The sequence below is a fragment of the Pseudophryne corroboree genome, chromosome 2, assembly GCF_028390025.1.
Source record: "Pseudophryne corroboree isolate aPseCor3 chromosome 2, aPseCor3.hap2, whole genome shotgun sequence".
NCBI lineage: Eukaryota > Metazoa > Chordata > Amphibia > Anura > Myobatrachidae > Pseudophryne > Pseudophryne corroboree.
This window is the reverse complement of record NC_086445.1, coordinates 201,158,864-201,178,712: the sequence shown is the minus strand read 5'-3', so window position 1 is coordinate 201,178,712 and position 19,849 is coordinate 201,158,864. Positions and strand designations below refer to the sequence as shown.

The following is a 19,849-nucleotide window of genomic DNA, read 5'->3' as shown; positions in this document are numbered from 1 at the left end:
AAATGTATATAACACATGTAACTGTGACTAGGAAGGTGGGCCCCTCTCAGCTTTGGGCCCCATAGCAGTGGCACTCCCTGCACCTATGGTAGCTATGCCCTTGTCACTACGCCATACACACCTTCCACTTCACATATTAACCTCAGTGTGGAGCCATATTGGTCTTATACTCAAAGTCTAGAATCATTGGCAGTTCAACCTTTGAATAGATTCTTGGTTTGAACATGTTATATAAAGCGATTTTTACTCAGGTTTGGATTGACCATTACCAGGTTATCAGTTGGGTCCAAAGCCAACCTTTGCCTAAGCGCATGCCTGAGTGCTGTCTGAAAATCACAACACAAATTGTATTCATTTCATCATTATGATAATGTTAATTTTGTAATGTATAGTGTAATTCAAGCAAAACTTCTTCTTATTACAAAGTATTTCACAAAATAAGTAGCAAATTAGTGGGGGATCTTTACCAGGATCTCTTGGTAATATTGATCTTCTATTCCTGGTACAGTCCTGTTCAATCTTCTGTATTATGCAGAACATTGTTTCTAGAGAATTGTGAGGGGAAACAGGTCTGCAGTGGTCACTGCTGAATGGACTTGTTAAGCTTTAATATTCAATATTTTCTATTATGCATAAAGTATTTTACTCCAAAGGTCATTGTAAATGACTTTAGTGATGGACTCTGGGGACCTGATGCAGAGTTAGACAGAAATCACATTTAGGTTGGCCCCAAACTACGTGCATGGAAAATATTTGTTTGCCGGCATGCAGAGCTGTGCGGATCTTGTGATGTGCCTGCTGCCTGTCTGCTTGCTTGGTTTCCTACAAGTTATAATAATCATCATCAGTGCACACTTGTGGCTACCCAAAAGATGCACCTCTAAACAGATGCATTCACGCTTACATCTAGCTCTTCATAACTTGCAATTGTGTCAGTGCGCCTTCCCTGAGCTTTGCCTATGTGGGTAGTACGCACTGTGGCCCTCATTCCGAGTTGTTCGCTCGCAAGCTGCTTTTAGCAGCTTTGCACATGCTAAGCCGCCGCCTACTGGGAGTGAATCTTAGCTTATCAAAATTGCGAACGAAAGATTCGCAATATTGCGAAAAGACTTCTCTGTGCAGTTTCTGAGTAGCTCGAGACTTACTCTTCCAGTGCGATCAGTTCAGTGCTTGTCGTTCCTGGTTTGACGTCACAAACACTCCCAGCGTTCGCTCAGACACTCCTCCGTTTCTCCAGCCACTCCCGCGTTTTTCCCAGAAACGGTAGCGTTTTTTCACACACTCCCATAAAACGGCCAGTTTCCGCCCAGAAACACCCACTTCCTGTCAATCACACTACGGTCACCAGAACGAAGAAAAAACCTTGTAATGCCGTGAATAAAATTCCTAACTGCATAGCAAATTTACTTGGCGCAGTCGCACTGCGGACATTGCGCATGCGCATTAGCGACTAATCGCTCCATTGCGAGAAAAAAATAACGAGCGAACAACTCGGAATGACCCCCTGTGACAATCCAGTTACAGCTCTTCAGTTACAAGTGTAAGTTACTAATACCGCTTTCAGATCACACCCGGGAATTGGAAACGGGTCCTTCCCGGGTGTGACCCGGCATTGTACCTTCACACACTGGCTTCCCGACCCGGCAGTATGCCGGGTTGGGTTGCCATCCAGGGTGGCGGCAGAGCCGGCATCGGGGGTGGGGGCGGAGTCGGTGCTGAGAGATGAGATCATCTCCATGCCACCTCTGCCTACGCTGTGAACAGGTCCTAGGTCGCATCGACCCGGCAACCCGTTCTCACTGTTCCTGACCCGGTATTAAACCCGGGAATAACCCTTCTTTTTTGTCTGGTTGAATTACCAGGACAGGCGACCCGGAAATTTGTCAGTGACCCTTTTCACACCACACATCGTCCCACGTCGACCCGACAATATACTAGGTCGATATCGGGATATTTATGTGAAAGGGGTAACAGAAACATAGAATTTGACAGCAGATAAGAACCACTTGGCTCATCTAGTCTGCCCCTTTTTTAATTCTTTAGGCAATCTCAAACCCTTTTGAAACTTAATTCTTTGTACGGATATGCATATGCCTAATCCAAGCAAGTTCAAATTGCTCTACTGACTTAAGATGCATACACACGTTGCAGTGTATTCTTGCGATTTTGACTATATAGCACATATCGCTCCGTGTGTACACAGCTTGCGATACCAATGCGCTGTCCTGCGGGATCAGTTTCGCAAGAAAAAATAGACTATGCAGGCAAGGCAATTTTGACTATATAGTGTACAATCTAGGACAAAGTATAGTCAAAAACGGCCATAGTCAAAATCGCACATAGCCAAAAGCGCACCATGTGTAAAGACATTATCAGTGCTTCTGGGCTCTGGGGGAGTTCAAGGGAAATCGCATAGTCAAACTCGGGCATAGTCAATATCTCACTGTGTGTATGCACCTTTAACCTCTACCACTTCTGACGGGAGACAATAAAACTTATCCACTATCCTTTCTGTGAAGTAATTTTTCCTTAAATTCCCCTTCAATCTGACTCCCTCCAGGTTCAGTGCATGTCCTCGTGTACTAATACTTCTTTTCCTTTGAAGAATGTTTCCCTGCTGTACGTTGTTAAAACCCTTGATATATTTGAAAGATCTTTTAGTCTTCACATGTAAGTTTTGTGATAAAGGCCATGTCCAGTGGCGTAACTAGAAATTTTTCTCCCCCAAGCCAAAAAATTATCTGGCGCCCCCCACCCATCCCCATAATTAGTGCCGCAAAAAGGGACATGGCTTTTGTTGAAGTGGGCGTGGCTTTGCATAAAGGGGCGTGGCATTGCAGGAAAAGACTTCCTTATACCCCAGTTTTGCAACCTGCACGCCCAGACGTTGGCCACCACAGGAGAGAAAAATAATCCTGATTCATGCCCCTTACATTATTTGTCATTTTTTCTCCTTATGGTAATGCCCAGTATACATTATGCCACATACTGCAATGGCCCTTAGACATTATGCCACACACAACAACGCACATGGCACAATATGCCACACACCATAATGCCCCCGACACATTATGCCACACACCGTAATGCCTGTGACACATTATGACAGAAATCGCAATGCCCGATATACATTATGCTACACACTGCAATGCCCCTGATACATTATAGCACATACAATGCCTGTGACACATTATGACACACATCGCAATGACCCTGAGACATTATAGCACATACCACAATGCCCGTGATATAGTATACCACACTCCGTAATGCCTGTGACACATACTGCAATGCCCGTTATACCCTATGCCACTCACCGCAATGCCCGTTATACATTATGCCACACTGCAATGCCCCTGAGACATTATACCACATACCACAATGCCCGTGATATAGTATGCCACACACCGTAATGCCTGTGACACATTATGACACACACCGCAATGTCCGTGACACATTATGCCACACACCGCAATGCCCATTACACATTAAGTCCTACAGTAAAGCTTCTAATTACTTTTAAATTACCTGCTTGTTGCCAGGGGTTTCATGCTCTCGGTTCCATGCACGGTGCCAGGGGTTTACATGCTCAGGGTGTCATGCTCGTTGCCAGGAGTTTCATGCACTGGGTGTCATGCTCGTTGCCAGGGGTTTCATGCTCTTGGTTCCATGCACGGTGCCAGGGGTTTTCATGCTCAGGGTGTCATGCTCATTGCCAGGGGTTTCATGCACTGGGTGTCATGCTCGTTGCCAGGGGTTTCATGCACTGGGTGTCATGCTCGTTGCCAGGGGTTTCTTGCACTGGGTGTCATACTCATTGCTAGGGGGTAATGCTTGTTGCTATGGCTGTGTTCCCAGTGCCACATATGCCCCCAGTGCCAGATATTCCCCCACAGTGCCAGGTACACACATGCAGGGCTGCCATCAGAAATTGCGGGACCCAGGACTGACAGAATATGCAGCCCCCCCCCACACACACACACACACACACACACACTGTAGGAGAGAGAGAGAGAGTGTGTGTGTGTGTGTGTGTGTGTGTGTTTGTGTATGTATATATATATATTATATACACATGCATGCATACATACATGTGCGCTGTCCATGGGGCCCGGGATGTTGATGCCTCTGCCTGCCCGCCTCCATCCCCGCTGTTCTGCTGCTCTCCTCCATCCTCATGCAGCTGTATTGAAAATGTCCCTCCCAAAATGTCCGCCGCCACAGAGAAGACAGTTATTCAAGATACTAGAGGTCTCCTCTAGTATCTTAAATAACTGTCTCCTCTGTGGCGGTGGCCATTTTGGGAGGGAAGTTTTCAATACAGAGCTGCTGGAGGGTCGGAGGACAGCGGCAGAACAGCGGGGACAGCGGCGAGCGGGCAGGTACCTGACTGCATGAGCATCCCGGGCCCTCCTCTCTCTGTCAGAGAGGCTGGGCCCGGGACAGTTGTGCCCCCAGCACCCCCCTGATGGCGGCCCTGCACACATGCCCCCAATGCCAAACATGCCCCCCCCCAAGTGCCAGGTACACATATACCCCCCAGTGTCACATATGACCCCTCAGTGCCACATATGCCCCCCCAAGTGCCAAATATGCTCCCCCTCCCCCAGTGCCAGGTACAGCTCCCCCCCGCTCCCCCACTGTTTTGTGAAGGAGGGACACGGAGGGCACAGCGCACGCCTCTCCTGTGTCCCTCCTGCGTCTCCGGCGTGTCTGTTAAATTAAGTGCCGGTTCGTCCGCATGTCAATCTGCCCTAAATCAGTGGCGGCGCCCCCTGTAGCCCTGCACCTCCAAGCCACCGTGAGGGCTGCGGGGGCAGTAGTTACGCCACTGGCCTTGTCCCATTTTAGTTGCCCTTCTTTGTACGCTCTCTAATGTATTTACAGTATATACTTCTGGAGAATGGTCTCCAGAACTGGACACAGTATTCTAGATGAGACCGTACCAATGACTTATACAGTGGCATTATTACTTCTTTCCTTCTGCTGCTGATTCCTCTCCCTGTGCAACCAAGCATCTGACTAGCCTTTCTCATTGCTTTGTTGCATTGCTTTCCTGCCTATAAGTCACCTGAGATAGTGACTCCTAGTTCCCTTCCTCCTCAGTAGTTTGCATTATAGTACCCTTGATACTATATTTAGCCTTTTGATTTTTGAGACCCAAGTGCATTTTTTAGCATTAAAGTATGATTACTATTACTGTGCATGTGCACATCTCTGCATCACCCATACCTGCTCGCAAGCAGGTCCAGAGCATGCACTGAAAGAAACCCACAATATACAGTACACTCCACAAACAACCCTGCATCAGACCATGAATGTCTGAGTCATGCGCTGGAATACTACTAGTAGCCGCTATGCAGAATTCATATCTGTGGATCACTGTCCATATTAAGTGACAACACTAACAGGACATAATAGGCACAGAAAACCCCCAACATAATAGAACTACTCACATTACTGAGTGAACGTTTCTTATAACGCATTCTCTTTTTTCCCTTTAGTTCCTTTCTCACCATTCTGTCTCTGTGACCTCTACGACTTGTCATGGGAAAATTGATTTGTCACAACACCAGCTTGTGACCTAATGCTGAGGAGGAAACAATTGTTAAATATTGCTCCGTTTCACCGGCACAAGATAGGTTTGCCAAAGGAAACAGAATAGATAAAAGAAGATAATGAGAAACGGAAAGATTGCATGAAACTGCCTGATTACAAGTACCTGCACTGTGAGGTGACTGCAGCGGGCAGTATACAGTGATACTAGCTACAGTCTGCCTCTGTCATGTGTCTGGTAACCACTTTACAGCACTGCTAATAAGGCAATAAGCATCATCATTTGATTTCAAAATAGAGAAACTCCCGCACCAGGATATTATTCCCGGAAAATCTGTTAGGAATGTATTTCACGTATTATTTAATGTTTACATTGAAGAAATATTTTAACATAAAATACGTGTAGGTGGTGCTGCTAGTTGATTCAATTAGATACAAGAATTCCAAAAGAAAAAAGGGATCAACTTTCTGCCAGCTGCACTCTTTCCCATTCCTCAAACCGAAAAAAAAATTCTTGTAAAATTTATCATAGATACTTTATTAATAAACTTTATTTGTTTATCCAATACCCATATGTGATACTGTATATATTTATTCTACATTACCACATGTGATATATTATATGTCCCCCTATAGTAAGGGGTCATGCAAAATGAAGTATAAAAATTGATAGACATAGAATAAAGTGTAGAAAATACATACAAAAACTTTATTAAATGTGAAAAAATAAAAATGTGTGATTTAAAAGAAAATGCTTGTGTGCGCTGTCTTTTATTATGTATGTTACTTTTTACCTGTATTGTTATAAAAAATAATTTTCAGCTTATAAATAACAGCTAGATTATTTCGAGCAATGATTTCAAATGGTGGTAACAATTGTAACACTATTATAACTGATACTTAGAAATTCCTGTTTCAATACTCAAAGGTTGTTACATTTGTTGCTTTCTTATGGCTGAAAGAAGATGTTCATAACAAAACTGCAGTGTTCAGCATGTTCCAGGCATATCCATACGGGTGTGGTATGTTATGCCGGTGGTCGGGCTCCTGGCGGCCAGCATACCAGCGCCGGAATCCCGACCGCCGGCATACCGACAGCTGGGCGTGCGCAAATGAGCCCCTTGCGGGCACGGTGGCGCGCTATTCTCCCTCCAGGGGGGTCGTGGACCCCCAAGAGTGAGAAAAGCTGTTGGTATGTCGGCGGTCGGGATTCCGGCGCCAGTATGCTGGTCGTCGGGAGCCCGGCCACCAGCAAACTGAAGACCACCCATAAATACAATAAGATTGTGTATATGCCTGGCTTGCAAAACCTGAATAAGTCAGGCGATTATTGCACTTGGTAGATATGCTGAATATTTTAATAAATTATAGCGGCTTTATTCAAAATACTGATGATACTTGGAGTTATGCAAGCTTTTATGCCTAGTGTCCTTATACTGTATATGAAACAGAATAAATTCATGCTATATTAATGCGTCCTGCTATATAAAGTGATCTCAAATATATATTCCTACATATTCCCCATGATCATATAATGCTAGATGACATGGATCTGGGTTCTAATATCTTTTTCTAATTTGCTTTTAACATTCCAACCATAATGTTTGTTCACCAGTATTTTAATAGGTTATCAGACTAACTGGTCTACGTGGCTATATTTCTTAATAGCAAAATGTATGGTGCCCAAATCTCATGTCACTCAATAATAACACTATATGTGAGAACTATAAATGAATATAGCCTAGTCCCATGGGGTCACTATTCTGCAGGAGGACCTTCAGTTATAGATTGTATGGTTATATAGGCCTCATGGCGTAGCATATAAAAAACTCCACTTCTGGTTAATGCCTCTACATACTCTCTATTAATTTAATATACTGCACTATTACCATAACATTAATGCATTGTTGTGACTACACATACAGAATTACATATTTCTAATAAGACAGTTCTGACAGTGCACAGCGATGCCTATGCGGATTTCACTTTTACTAAGCTTCGTCAGGGCTATTGTATCATTGCTGGAAATAATCTAGCTGTTATTTATAAGCTGAAAACTACTTTTTATAACAATACAGGTAAAAAGTAACATACAGAACAGAAGACAGCGCACAAACATTTTCTTTTAAATCACACATTTTTATTTTTTCACATTGAATAAAGTTTTTTATGTATTTTCTACACTTTATTCTATTTCTATCAATTTTTATACTTCACTTTGCATGACCCCTTACTATAGGGGGACATATAATACGTTATATGTGGTAATGTAGAATAAATATATATCACATATGGGTATTGGATAAACAAATAAATAAAGTTTATTAATAAAGTATCTATGATATATTTTGCAAGAAAAATTATATTTCTGTTTGTGGAATGGGAAAGAGTGCAGCTGGCAGAAAGTTGATCCATTTTTTCTTTTGGAAGCATCATCATTTTGTCTATGAAGTGCTAGGTACACTAAATTCCCAAGCACTGTACATTTGTGAGTAAAGAAGACACTGTAGGGCTACTGCCATGGGAGTGTGGCATTTCTAACATGGCCACACACTGGGGATCCGGTCTGAAGATCGACAGTGTCTAGGTCAACAATGTTTAGGTCGACCACTATAGGTCGACAGTCACTAGGTCGACATGGATGGAAGGTCGACAGGGTTTCTAGGTCGACATGTGCTAGGTCGACAGGTCTAAAGGTCGACATATGTTTTTCACATTTTTTTTTCATACTTAACGATCCACGTGGACTACGATTGGAACGGTAAAGTGTGCCGAGCGAAGTGGTAGCGGAGCGAAGGCACCATGCCCGAAGCATGGCGAGCAAAGCGAGCCATGCGAGGGGACGCGGTGCACTAATTTGGGATCCCGGTTACTCTACGAAGAAAACGACACAAAAAAAAAAAATCCTCATGTCGACCTTTAGACCTGTCGACCTAGCACATGTCGACCTAGAAACCCTGTCGACCTTCCATCCATGTCGACCTAGGGACTGTCGACCTATAGTGGTCGACCTAAACATTGTCGACCTAGACACTGTCGATAAAACGAACCACACCCCACACACTGTGCATACCCAAATCAGCAGGCCCATGCAGATTTTGTGATTCTTCGACTCATACCTACCTGTATCTGAATGAACAGAACAAGACATGGGCACTCTAAGGCCAAGTACAATATGGGGTTGATTTAATTATATGCAATGTTCTCACCCCCTTAAGTGTGGCTATAGGGTTGCATACAAAAATCCATGAATCTGAGGTGAGATTGGGCCGCAAGGGAGCGAGTTTCACTGCCATTGCCTGTGTTACTATGCCACTGCAACAGTAACTGCCCTCCTCTCACATGCAGAGGCACGTTAACTGAATTGACCCCCTATGAGTTTGTAGGATTTTGTTTTTGTGCTGCTCAGGTACTCTTGTGGTTGTCTGCTTGGAGTAACTGTGTGGCCTGTTGCTTTTTATTATCCAGCTTGCTGCTGAAAAAGTGTTTGATGGCCGCTCGTGGGACCAGGGAGGTCACTAAAGTAGGAATGGATAGGGCAACAGCAATGATAGTTTACTGCAATCAAACGCTAAACTGTTTCACACTGCTCTGCAGCCACTCACTTTGATTAAAATTGCATCAGACAGATAAGAACTAATGTATTAGACTGGTTGATTCACACAATGTATATGTTGGTACATGAGCTCTTACTCTTACAGTATGTGTAAGTTGCATTTGTTTGATTTCAGTGTTATATACATATATTTATAAAGTATTTTACCAGGAAGGCATTCATTCAGTCCCATCTCATTTTAAGGTGTGTCCTGGATACATCAATTACCATGGTGACCTGGTTATATGCAGCAGGCCAATGCATTCTAAACACATTTATACAGTATAGTCTAGTGACAGAAGTTTTGAGCGGTTTTAGACAGCTGAGAGTATTAAGTGACTCCAGTAGACAGCAGAGTAGACTGAATTCCGGAACCTTTAGTTGGCTTCTGGAAGAAGGCTATAGTTATTAGTTCAAAAAAATGCTGTGGGAGTAAGAATGCTGCTCAGCTATTGCACTGTTTGTCCAAAAGCTTTTGAAAAACAAAAACACAAAACCTAATATTCCTATTCATGGCATGCCCATCTATATGCACATGTGCAGTACAACATAGATGTGCCGGACATCAGGACAAGGTTAATACCACTGGAGAGGGATCGAAAGATGCCTTTACAGCTGGGCTTCCCTCAAGGGGGAAAAGCAGACTAACGCCATCTGAAGATTGTGTTAGCTAAAGCAGAACTACAAAAAGTTTTCTGTATAGTATAGATTAAATTCAGATCATGCAGATCATACAAAGGAATCTTTAATTAACTTGCAGTCTTGTAGCCTGTTGTACCAGGTCCTAGGAACTTGTCTAAATTGATTGATGGTTCATCAAAAGTCTGTGCAACCTACAATTTTTATGCAAATGTCTTTTGATGTACTGAATGATAATAACGGACATGTTCATGTTTTAAATAATATGTGCCGAATAGAGCTAAAAGGTATTTTACTTCTTCTGCGTCAGTTTACATGTGGTGATGTTATCTATATGTGCCTATATATAGCCTATTGTTCAGAATCTCATGACATAGATGTTATATTTTTAAACTATCAGCTATTTCAGACTTTGATGAAGTTGCTAATTATGTCATTGCTTTGATGTATCTGAAACTTCAGGTACTCTCCCACAGTTGCATATACGGGAAACTATGTTTGTACTGCAGAAGCCAGGCGTGTATTTCTGCAGAAAGGAGAGAACAGTCTCTTGCATTTGGTCACCCAGAGCGGCTAAACTATCACAGGCACCAAGCCACAATATAATCCTGGGATGTAAACACTAAACCCACGTCATCTTAGATTCGGAAACTAATCTGGTAATTGCAAGGCAAACAGATAGATGCTGCCCACAAAGCGTAAAGCATGCCTTTTATTTTACTGTGGGAGCGTTAAAAATAGTCTGTGAATTTCAGTTAATGATTGCGTGGGCGGGTTAAGTGGTTCTGTGTTTATCAGCATAAGCCTGGTATACGTGAATTAAACAAATGAATATGATGACAGTTGCTTGTTCGGGCTTGTACTGTGTTCTGCAACCTGTAGAAAGATTTGAGCCTACCTTTCAGCCACATGCAGTATACTACTTACTTTAACTGAGGGGCATATTTATTCAACTGAAATTTAGGGCCATACTGTAATTAATTATTCATACGGTGTCTTAAGGTGCAGACACACGGTGCAATGTAACCTTTCTGATTATGACTATATAGTTAAAATCGCAAGGAAAGTTAGTGCAAATCGCATTGTGTGTATACAGCTTGCGATACCGTTGCGCGCTCCCGTGGGGTCAGTATCGCAAGAAAATATAGACTGTGCAGGCAAGTCAATCTTAACTATGGCCCTCATTCCGAGTTGATCGCTCGCTAGCTATTTTTTGCAGAGCAGCGATCAAATAGTCGCCACCTCTAGGGGAGTGTATTTTCGCTTTGCAAGTGTGCGATCGCATGTGCAGCCGAGCGGGACAAAAAAGTTTTTTGCAGTTTCTGAGTAGCTCTGGACTTACTCAGCCGCTGCGATCGCTTCAGCCTCTCCGGTCCCGAAATTGACGTCACCCTGCAAACGCTTGGACACTAGAGATGAGCGCCGGAAATTTTTCGGGTTTTGTGTTTTGGTTTTGGGTTCGGTTCCGCGGCCGTGTTTTGGGTTCGACCGAGTTTTGGCAAAACCTCACCGAATTTTTTTTGTCGGATTCGGGTGTGTTTTGGATTCGGGTGTTTTTTTCAAAAAACCCTAAAAAACAGCTTAAATCATAGAATTTGGGGGTCATTTTGATCCCAAAGTATTATTAACCTCAAAAACCATAATTTCCACTCATTTTCAGTCTATTCTGAATACCTCACACCTCACAATATTATTTTTAGTCCTAAAATTTGCACCGAGGTCGCTGTGTGAGTAAGATAAGCGACCCTAGTGGCCGACACAAACACCGGGCCCATCTAGGAGTGGCACTGCAGTGTCACGCAGGATGTCCCTTCCAAAAAACCCTCCCCAAACAGCACATGACGCAAAGAAAAAAAGAGGCGCAATGAGGTAGCTGACTGTGTGAGTAAGATAAGCGACCCTAGTGGCCGACACAAACACCGGGCCCATCTAGGAGTGGCACTGCAGTGTCACGCAGGATGGCCCTTCCAAAAAACCCTCCCCAAACAGCACATGACGCAAAGAAAAAAAGAGGCGCAATGAGGTAGCTGACTGTGTGAGTAAGATAAGCGACCCTAGTGGCCGACACAAACACCGGGCCCATCTAGGAGTGGCACTGCAGTGTCACGCAGGATGGCCCTTCCAAAAAACCCTCCCCAAACAGCACATGACGCAAAGAAAAAAAGAGGCGCAATGAGGTAGCTGACTGTGTGAGTAAGATAAGCGACCCTAGTGGCCGACACAAACACCGGGCCCATCTAGGAGTGGCACTGCAGTGTCACGCAGGATGGCCCTTCCAAAAAACCCTCCCCAAACAGCACATGACGCAAAGAAAAAAAGAGGCGCAATGAGGTAGCTGACTGTGTGAGTAAGATAAGCGACCCTAGTGGCCGACACAAACACCGGGCCCATCTAGGAGTGGCACTGCAGTGTCACGCAGGATGGCCCTTCCAAAAAACCCTCCCCAAACAGCACATGACGCAAAGAAAAAAAGAGGCGCAATGAGGTAGCTGACTGTGTGAGTAAGATAAGCGACCCTAGTGGCCGACACAAACACCGGGCCCATCTAGGAGTGGCACTGCAGTGTCACGCAGGATGGCCCTTCCAAAAAACCCTCCCCAAACAGCACATGACGCAAAGAAAAAAAGAGGCGCAATGAGGTAGCTGACTGTGTGAGTAAGATAAGCGACCCTAGTGGCCGACACAAACACCGGGCCCATCTAGGAGTGGCACTGCAGTGTCACGCAGGATGGCCCTTCCAAAAAACCCTCCCCAAACAGCACATGACGCAAAGAAAAAAAGAGGCGCAATGAGGTAGCTGACTGTGTGAGTAAGATAAGCGACCCTAGTGGCCGATACAAACACCGGGCCCATCTAGGAGTGGCACTGCAGTGTCACGCAGAATGGCCCTTCCAAAAAACCCTCCCCAAACAGCACATGACGCAAAGAAAAATAAAAGAAAAAAGAGGTGCAAGATGGAATTGTCCTTGGGCCCTCCCACCCACCCTTATGTTGTATAAACAAAACAGGACATGCACACTTTAACCAACCCATCATTTCAGTGACAGGGTCTGCCACACGACTGTGACTGATATGACGGGTTGGTTTGGACCCCCCCCAAAAAAGAAGCAATTAATCTCTCCTTGCACAAACTGGCTCTACAGAGGCAAGATGTCCACCTCATCATCATCCTCCGATATATCACCATGTACATCCCCCTCCTCACAGATTATCAATTCGTCCCCACTGGAATCCACCATCTCAGCTCCCTGTGTACTTTGTGGAGGCAATTGCTGCTGGTCAATGTCTCCGCGGAGGAATTGATTATAATTCATTTTAATGAACATCATCTTCTCCACATTTTCTGGATGTAACCTCGTACGCCGATTGCTGACAAGGTGAGCGGCGGCACTAAACACTCTTTCGGAGTACACACTTGTGGGAGGGCAACTTAGGTAGAATAAAGCCAGTTTGTGCAAGGGCCTCCAAATTGCCTCTTTTTCCTGCCAGTATAAGTACGGACTGTGTGACGTGCCTACTTGGATGCGGTCACTCATATAATCCTCCACCATTCTTTCAATGTTGAGAGAATCATATGCAGTGACAGTAGACGACATGTCCGTAATCGTTGTCAGGTCCTTCAGTCCGGACCAGATGTCAGCATCAGCAGTCGCTCCAGACTGCCCTGCATCACCGCCAGCGGGTGGGCTCGGAATTCTGAGCCTTTTCCTCGCACCCCCAGTTGCGGGAGAATGTGAAGGAGGAGATGTTGACAGGTCGCGTTCCGCTTGACTTGACAATTTTCTCACCAGCAGGTCTTTCAACCCCAGCAGACTTGTGTCTGCCGGAAAGAGAGATCCAAGGTAGGTTTTAAATCTAGGATCGAGCACGGTGGCCAAAATGTAGTGCTCTGATTTCAACAGATTGACCACCCGTGAATCCTTGTTAAGCGAATTAAGGGCTCCATCCACAAATCCCACATGCCTAGCGGAATCGCTCCGTGTTAGCTCCTCCTTCAATGTCTCCAGCTTCTGCTGCAAAAGCCTGATGAGGGGAATGACCTGACTCAGGCTGGCAGTGTCTGAACTGACTTCACGTGTGGCAAGTTCAAAGGGCATCAGAACCTTGCACAACGTTGAAATCATTCTCCACTGCACTTGAGACAGGTGCATTCCACCTCCTATATCGTGCTCAATTGTATAGGCTTGAATGGCCTTTTGCTGCTCCTCCAACCTCTGAAGCATATAGAGGGTTGAATTCCACCTCGTTACCACTTCTTGCTTCAGATGATGGCAGGGCAGGTTCAGTAGTTTTTGGTGGTGCTCCAGTCTTCTGTACGTGGTGCCTGTACGCCGAAAGTGTCCCGCAATTCTTCTGGCCACCGACAGCATCTCTTGCACGCCCCTGTCGTTTTTTAAAAAATTCTGCACCACCAAATTCAAGGTATGTGCAAAACATGGGACGTGCTGGAATTTGCCCATATTTAATGCACACACAATATTGCTGGCGTTGTCCGATGCCACAAATCCACAGGAGAGTCCAATTGGGGTAAGCCATTCCGCGATGATCTTCCTCAGTTGCCGTAAGAGGTTTTCAGCTGTGTGCGTATTCTGGAAAGCGGTGATACAAAGCGTAGCCTGCCTAGGAAAGAGTTGGCGTTTGCGAGATGCTGCTACTGGTGCCGCCGCTGCTGTTCTTGCGGCGGGAGTCCATACATCTACCCAGTGGGCTGTCACAGTCATATAGTCCTGACCCTGCCCTGCTCCACTTGTCCACATGTCCGTGGTTAAGTGGACATTGGGTACAACTGCATTTTTTAGGACACTGGTGAGTCTTTTTCTGACGTCCGTGTACATTCTCGGTATCGCCTGCCTAGAGAAGTGGAACCTAGATGGTATTTGGTAACGGGGGCACACTGCCTCAATAAATTGTCTAGTTCCCTGTGAACTAACGGCGGATACCGGACGCACGTCTAACACCAACATAGTTGTCAAGGCCTCAGTTATCCGCTTTGCAGCAGGATGACTGCTGTGATATTTCATCTTCCTCGCAAAGGACTGTTGGACAGTCAATTGCTTACTGGAAGTAGTACAAGTGGGCTTACGACTTCCCCTCTGGGATGACCATCGACTCCCAGCAGCAACAACAGCAGCGCCAGCAGCAGTAGGCGTTACACGCAAGGATGCATCGGAGGAATCCCAGGCAGGAGAGGACTCGTCAGAATTGCCAGTGACATGGCCTGCAGGACTATTGGCATTCCTGGGGAAGGAGGAAATTGACACTGAGGGAGTTGGTGGGGTGGTTTGCGTGAGCTTGGTTACAAGAGGAAGGGATTTACTGGTCAGTGGACTGCTTCCGCTGTCGGCCAAAGTTTTTGAACTTGTCACTGACTTATTATGAATGCGCTGCAGGTGACGTATAAGGGAGGATGTTCCGAGGTGGTTAACGTCCTTACCCCTACTTATTACAGCTTGACAAAGGGAACACACGGCTTGACAAATGTTGTCCGCATTTCTGGTGAAATACTTCCACACCGAAGAGCTGATTTTTTTTGTATTTTCACCAGGCATGTCAACGGCCATATTCCTCCCACGGACAACAGGTGTCTCCCCGGGTGCCTGACTTAAACAAACCACCTCACCATCAGAATCCTCCTGGTCAATTTCCTCCCCAGCGCCAGCAACACCCATATCCTCCTCATCCTGGTGTACTTCAACACTGACATCTTCAATCTGACTATCAGGAACTGGACTGCGGGTGCTCCTTCCAGCACTTGCAGGGGGCGTGCAAATGGTGGAAGGCGCATGCTCTTCACGTCCAGTGTTGGGAAGGTCAGGCATCGCAACCGACACAATTGGACTCTCCTTGTGGATTTGGGATTTCGAAGAACGCACAGTTCTTTGCGGTGCTACTGCTTTTGCCAGCTTGAGTCTTTTCATTTTTCTAGCGAGAGGCTGAGTGCCTCCATCCTCATGTGAAGCTGAACCACTAGCCATGAACATAGGCCAGGGCCTCAGCCGTTCCTTGCCACTCCGTGTGGTAAATGGCATATTGGCAAGTTTACGCTTCTCCTCCGACAATTTTATTTTAGGTTTTGGGGTCCTTTTTTTACTGATATTTGGTGTTTTGGATTTGACATGCTCTGTACTATGCCATTGGGCATCGGCCTTGGCAGACGACGTTGCTGGCATTTCATCGTCTCGGCCATGACTAGTGGCAGCAGTTCCCTAATTTTGGAACCTCAACATTTTTGTTCTCCATATTTTAATAGGCACAACTAAAAGGCACCTCAGGTAAACAATGGAGATGGATGGATACTAGTATACAATTATGGATGGACTGCCGAGTGCCGACACAGAGGTAGCTACAGCCGTGGACTACCGTACTGTACTGTGTCTGCTGCTAATATAGACTGGATGATAATGAGATGTAGTATGTATAAAGAAGAAAGGAAAAAAAAACACGGGTAGGTGGTATACAATTATGGACTGCCTGCCGAGTGCCGACACAGAGGTAGCTACAGCCGTGGACTACCGTACTGTGTCTGCTGCTATATAGACTGGTTGATAATGAGATGTAGTATGTATAAAGAAGAAAGAAAAAAAAACCACGGGTAGGTGGTATACAATTATGGACGGACTGCCGAGTGCCGACACAGAGGTAGCTACAGCCGTGGACTACCGTACTGTACTGTGTCTGCTGCTAATATAGACTGGATGATAATGAGATGTAGTATGTATAAAGAAGAAAGAAAAAAAAACCACGGGTAGGTGGTATACAATTATGGACGGACTGCCGAGTGCCGACACAGAGGTAGCTACAGCCGTGGACTACCATACTGTACTGTGTCTCCTGCTAATATAGACTGGATGATAATGAGATGTAGTATGTATAAAGAAGAAAGAAAAAAAAACCACGGGTAGGTGGTATACAATTATGGACGGACTGCCGAGTGCCGACACAGAGGTAGCTACAGCCGTGGACTACCGTACTGTACTGTGTCTGCTGCTAATATAGACTGGATGATAATGAGATGTAGTATGTATAAAGAAGAAAGGGAAAAAAAACCACGGGTAGGTGGTATACAATTATGGACGGACTGCCGAGTGCCGACACAGAGGTAGCTACAGCCGTGGACTACCGTACTGTACTGTGTCTGCTGCTAATATAGACTGGATGATAATGAGATGTAGTATGTATAAAGAAGAAAGTAAAAAAAAAACACGGGTAGGTGGTATACAATTATGGACGGACTGCCGAGTGCCGACACAGAGGTAGCTACAGCCGTGGACTACCATACTGTACTGTGTCTCCTGCTAATATAGACTGGATGATAATGAGATGTAGTATGTATAAAGAAGAAAGAAAAAAAAAACCACGGGTAGGTGGTATACAATTATGGATGGACTGCCGAGTGCCGACACAGAGGTAGCTACAGCCGTGGACTACCGTACTGTACTGTGTCTGCTGCTAATATAGACTGGATGATAATGAGATGTAGTATGTATAAAGAAGAAAGGAAAAAAAAACCACGGGTAGGTGGTATACAATTATGGACGGACTGCCGAGTGCCGACACAGAGGTAGCTACAGCCGTGGACTACCGTACTGTGTCTGCTGCTAATATAGACTGGTTGATAATGAGATGTAGTATGTATAAAGAAGAAAGAAAAAAAAAACCACGGGTAGGTGGTATACAATTATGGACGGACTGCCGAGTGCCGACACAGAGGTAGCTACAGCCGTGGACTACCGTACTGTACTGTGTCTGCTGCTAATATAGACTGGATGATAATGAGATGTAGTATGTATAAAGAAGAAAGAAAAAAAAAACCACGGGTAGGTGGTATACAATTATGGACGGACTGCCGAGTGCCGACACAGAGGTAGCTACAGCCGTGGACTACCGTACTGTACTGTGTCTGCTGCTAATATAGACTGGATGATAATGAGATGTAGTATGTATAAAGAAGAAAGAAAAAAAAAACCACGGGTAGGTGGTATACAATTATGGATGGACTGCCGAGTGCCGACACAGAGGTAGCTACAGCCGTGAACTACCGTACTGTGTCTGCTGCGACTGGATGATAAATAATGATATAAAAAATATATATATATCACTACTGCAGCCGGACAGGTATATATTATATAATGACGGACCTGCTGGACACTGTCTGTCAGCAGAATGAGTTTTTTATTTTATAGAATAAAAAAACACCACACAAGTCACACGACGTGTGTTTAACTTTTACAGGCAGACAGTCAATCACAATACAATATAGTATACTATACTGGTGGTCAGGTCACTGGTCAGTCACACTGGCAGTGGCACTCCTGCAGAAAAAAAGTGTGCACTGTTTAATTTTAATATGTACTCCTGGCTCCTGCTATAACCTAACTGCTCCCCAGTCTCCCCCACAATTAAGCTGTGTGAGCACAGTCAGATATTATACATAGATGATGCAGCACACTGGGCTGAGCACAGATATGGTATGTGACTGAGTCACTGTGTATCGTTTTTTCAGGCAGAGAACGGATTATATTAAATAATATAAAACTGCACTGGTGGTCACTGGTCAGTCACTAGTATAACTAACTAATACTATCAGCAAAATTCTGCACTCTCTGTCTGAGTACTCCTCCTAAGCTCCAGTAAATGAAGTGTCACTGTCTCACTCTGTCACTAGTATAACTAACTAATACTATCAGCAAAATTCTGCACTCTCTGTCTGAGTACTCCTCCTAAGCTCCAGTAAATGAAGTGTCACTGTCTCACTCTCACTCTCCTATCTATTTCTTCTCTAAACGGAGAGGACGCCAGCCACGTCCTCTCACTATCAATCTCAATGCACGTGTAAAATGGCGGCGACGCGCGGCTCCTTATATAGAATCCGAGTCTCGCGATAGAATCCGAGCCTCGCGAGAATCCGACAGCGTCATGATGACGTTCGGGCGCGCTCGGGTTAACCGAGCAAGGCGGGAAGATCCGAGTCGCTCGGATCCGTGTAAAAAATCATGAAGTTCGGGCGGGTTCGGATTCCGAGGAACCGAACCCGCTCATCTCTATTGGACACGCCTGTGTTTTTTCTACCACTTAGAAGAAAATTGATTTGCAGAAGACTCTTGTGTGGGTGCACTCTTGTATTGATTTGTTTATGTGAAAATATTAAAACATAACTTTTATTATCTAATTAATTTAAGATAAAATCCACACTTACATAGTCCACCACAATTAATCAATAAAATATAATGGTAAATACATATGACTCAGCCCGCCAGCATCTCTGAGAGATACCATATATAATTGGTGTGGCTGATTAGGATTGAAAGGCTAGAGCGAGTATTAGCAGAAGCCAATCAATTTGTTAATTAGAAAATTTGGAAATGTTCTGGTTAGTCTATGCTGATAGACTTGAGGAGGGATGTAGACACTATGGCTCTACACTAGGGGTGGGCAACAGGCGGCCCGCGGGCCGGATGCGGCCTGCGGACCGATCGTGCCTGGCCCGCTGTGCACCATTAGAGTGCAATGACAAGCGGCCCGACAGGCCGCTTGTCATTGCACTGCTCTCAGACGAGGCGCCGCTGAGGAAATCCCGGTCACGTCACAAGGTCAGCTGACCGGGATTTCCTCTGTTACCAAGCGCGCTGGGCGGCACGGGGGGCGGGCACTGCGATTGGCGGCTGAGTGAGGAGAAGAAGCAGCGGCCAGCGAGCGGGAGCAAGAGGCCACATCAGCAGTGACTCCAGGCGGCATCATCGGACAGCGGGGATCGTCTGCCACTGTGACGAACAGGTAAACCCCCTGTCCTGCCAGCCCCTGGATCACTGCTTAAGCTGCCATATAGGTTTAAGGGTGGGGAGGCAGCTGAGTTAAAAACTACAATATGGGTTTAGGGGAGGGAGGGGATAGGGGGGTAGGAACTGTCTGCCGTAATGTGTAAAAAAGGGTGATGCTGTCTGCCGTAATGTGTAAAAAGGGGGACGATGTCTGCCGTAATGTGTAAAAAGGGGACGCAGTCTGCCGTAATGTGTAAAAAGGGGACGCAGTCTGCCGTAATGTGTAAAAAGGGGGGCGCCT

General features: G+C 45.3%; 1 protein-coding gene across 4 annotated transcripts in view; it reads left to right on the top strand.

Moving 5' to 3' along the window:
- The window catches only part of HDAC7 (histone deacetylase 7), a 614,661-nt gene that overhangs the window by 179,659 nt on the left and 415,153 nt on the right, over positions 1-19,849 (top strand). For 3 of the 4 annotated variants that reach the window (XM_063952225.1, XM_063952227.1, XM_063952224.1), the window contains one exon: positions 5,505-5,734. The exons of the other annotated variant lie outside the window; for it this stretch is intronic. The gene's annotated coding sequence lies outside the window, so the exon portion shown is untranslated. The remainder of the gene's footprint in view (positions 1-5,504; positions 5,735-19,849) is intronic. 4 annotated transcript variants of the gene reach the window in all.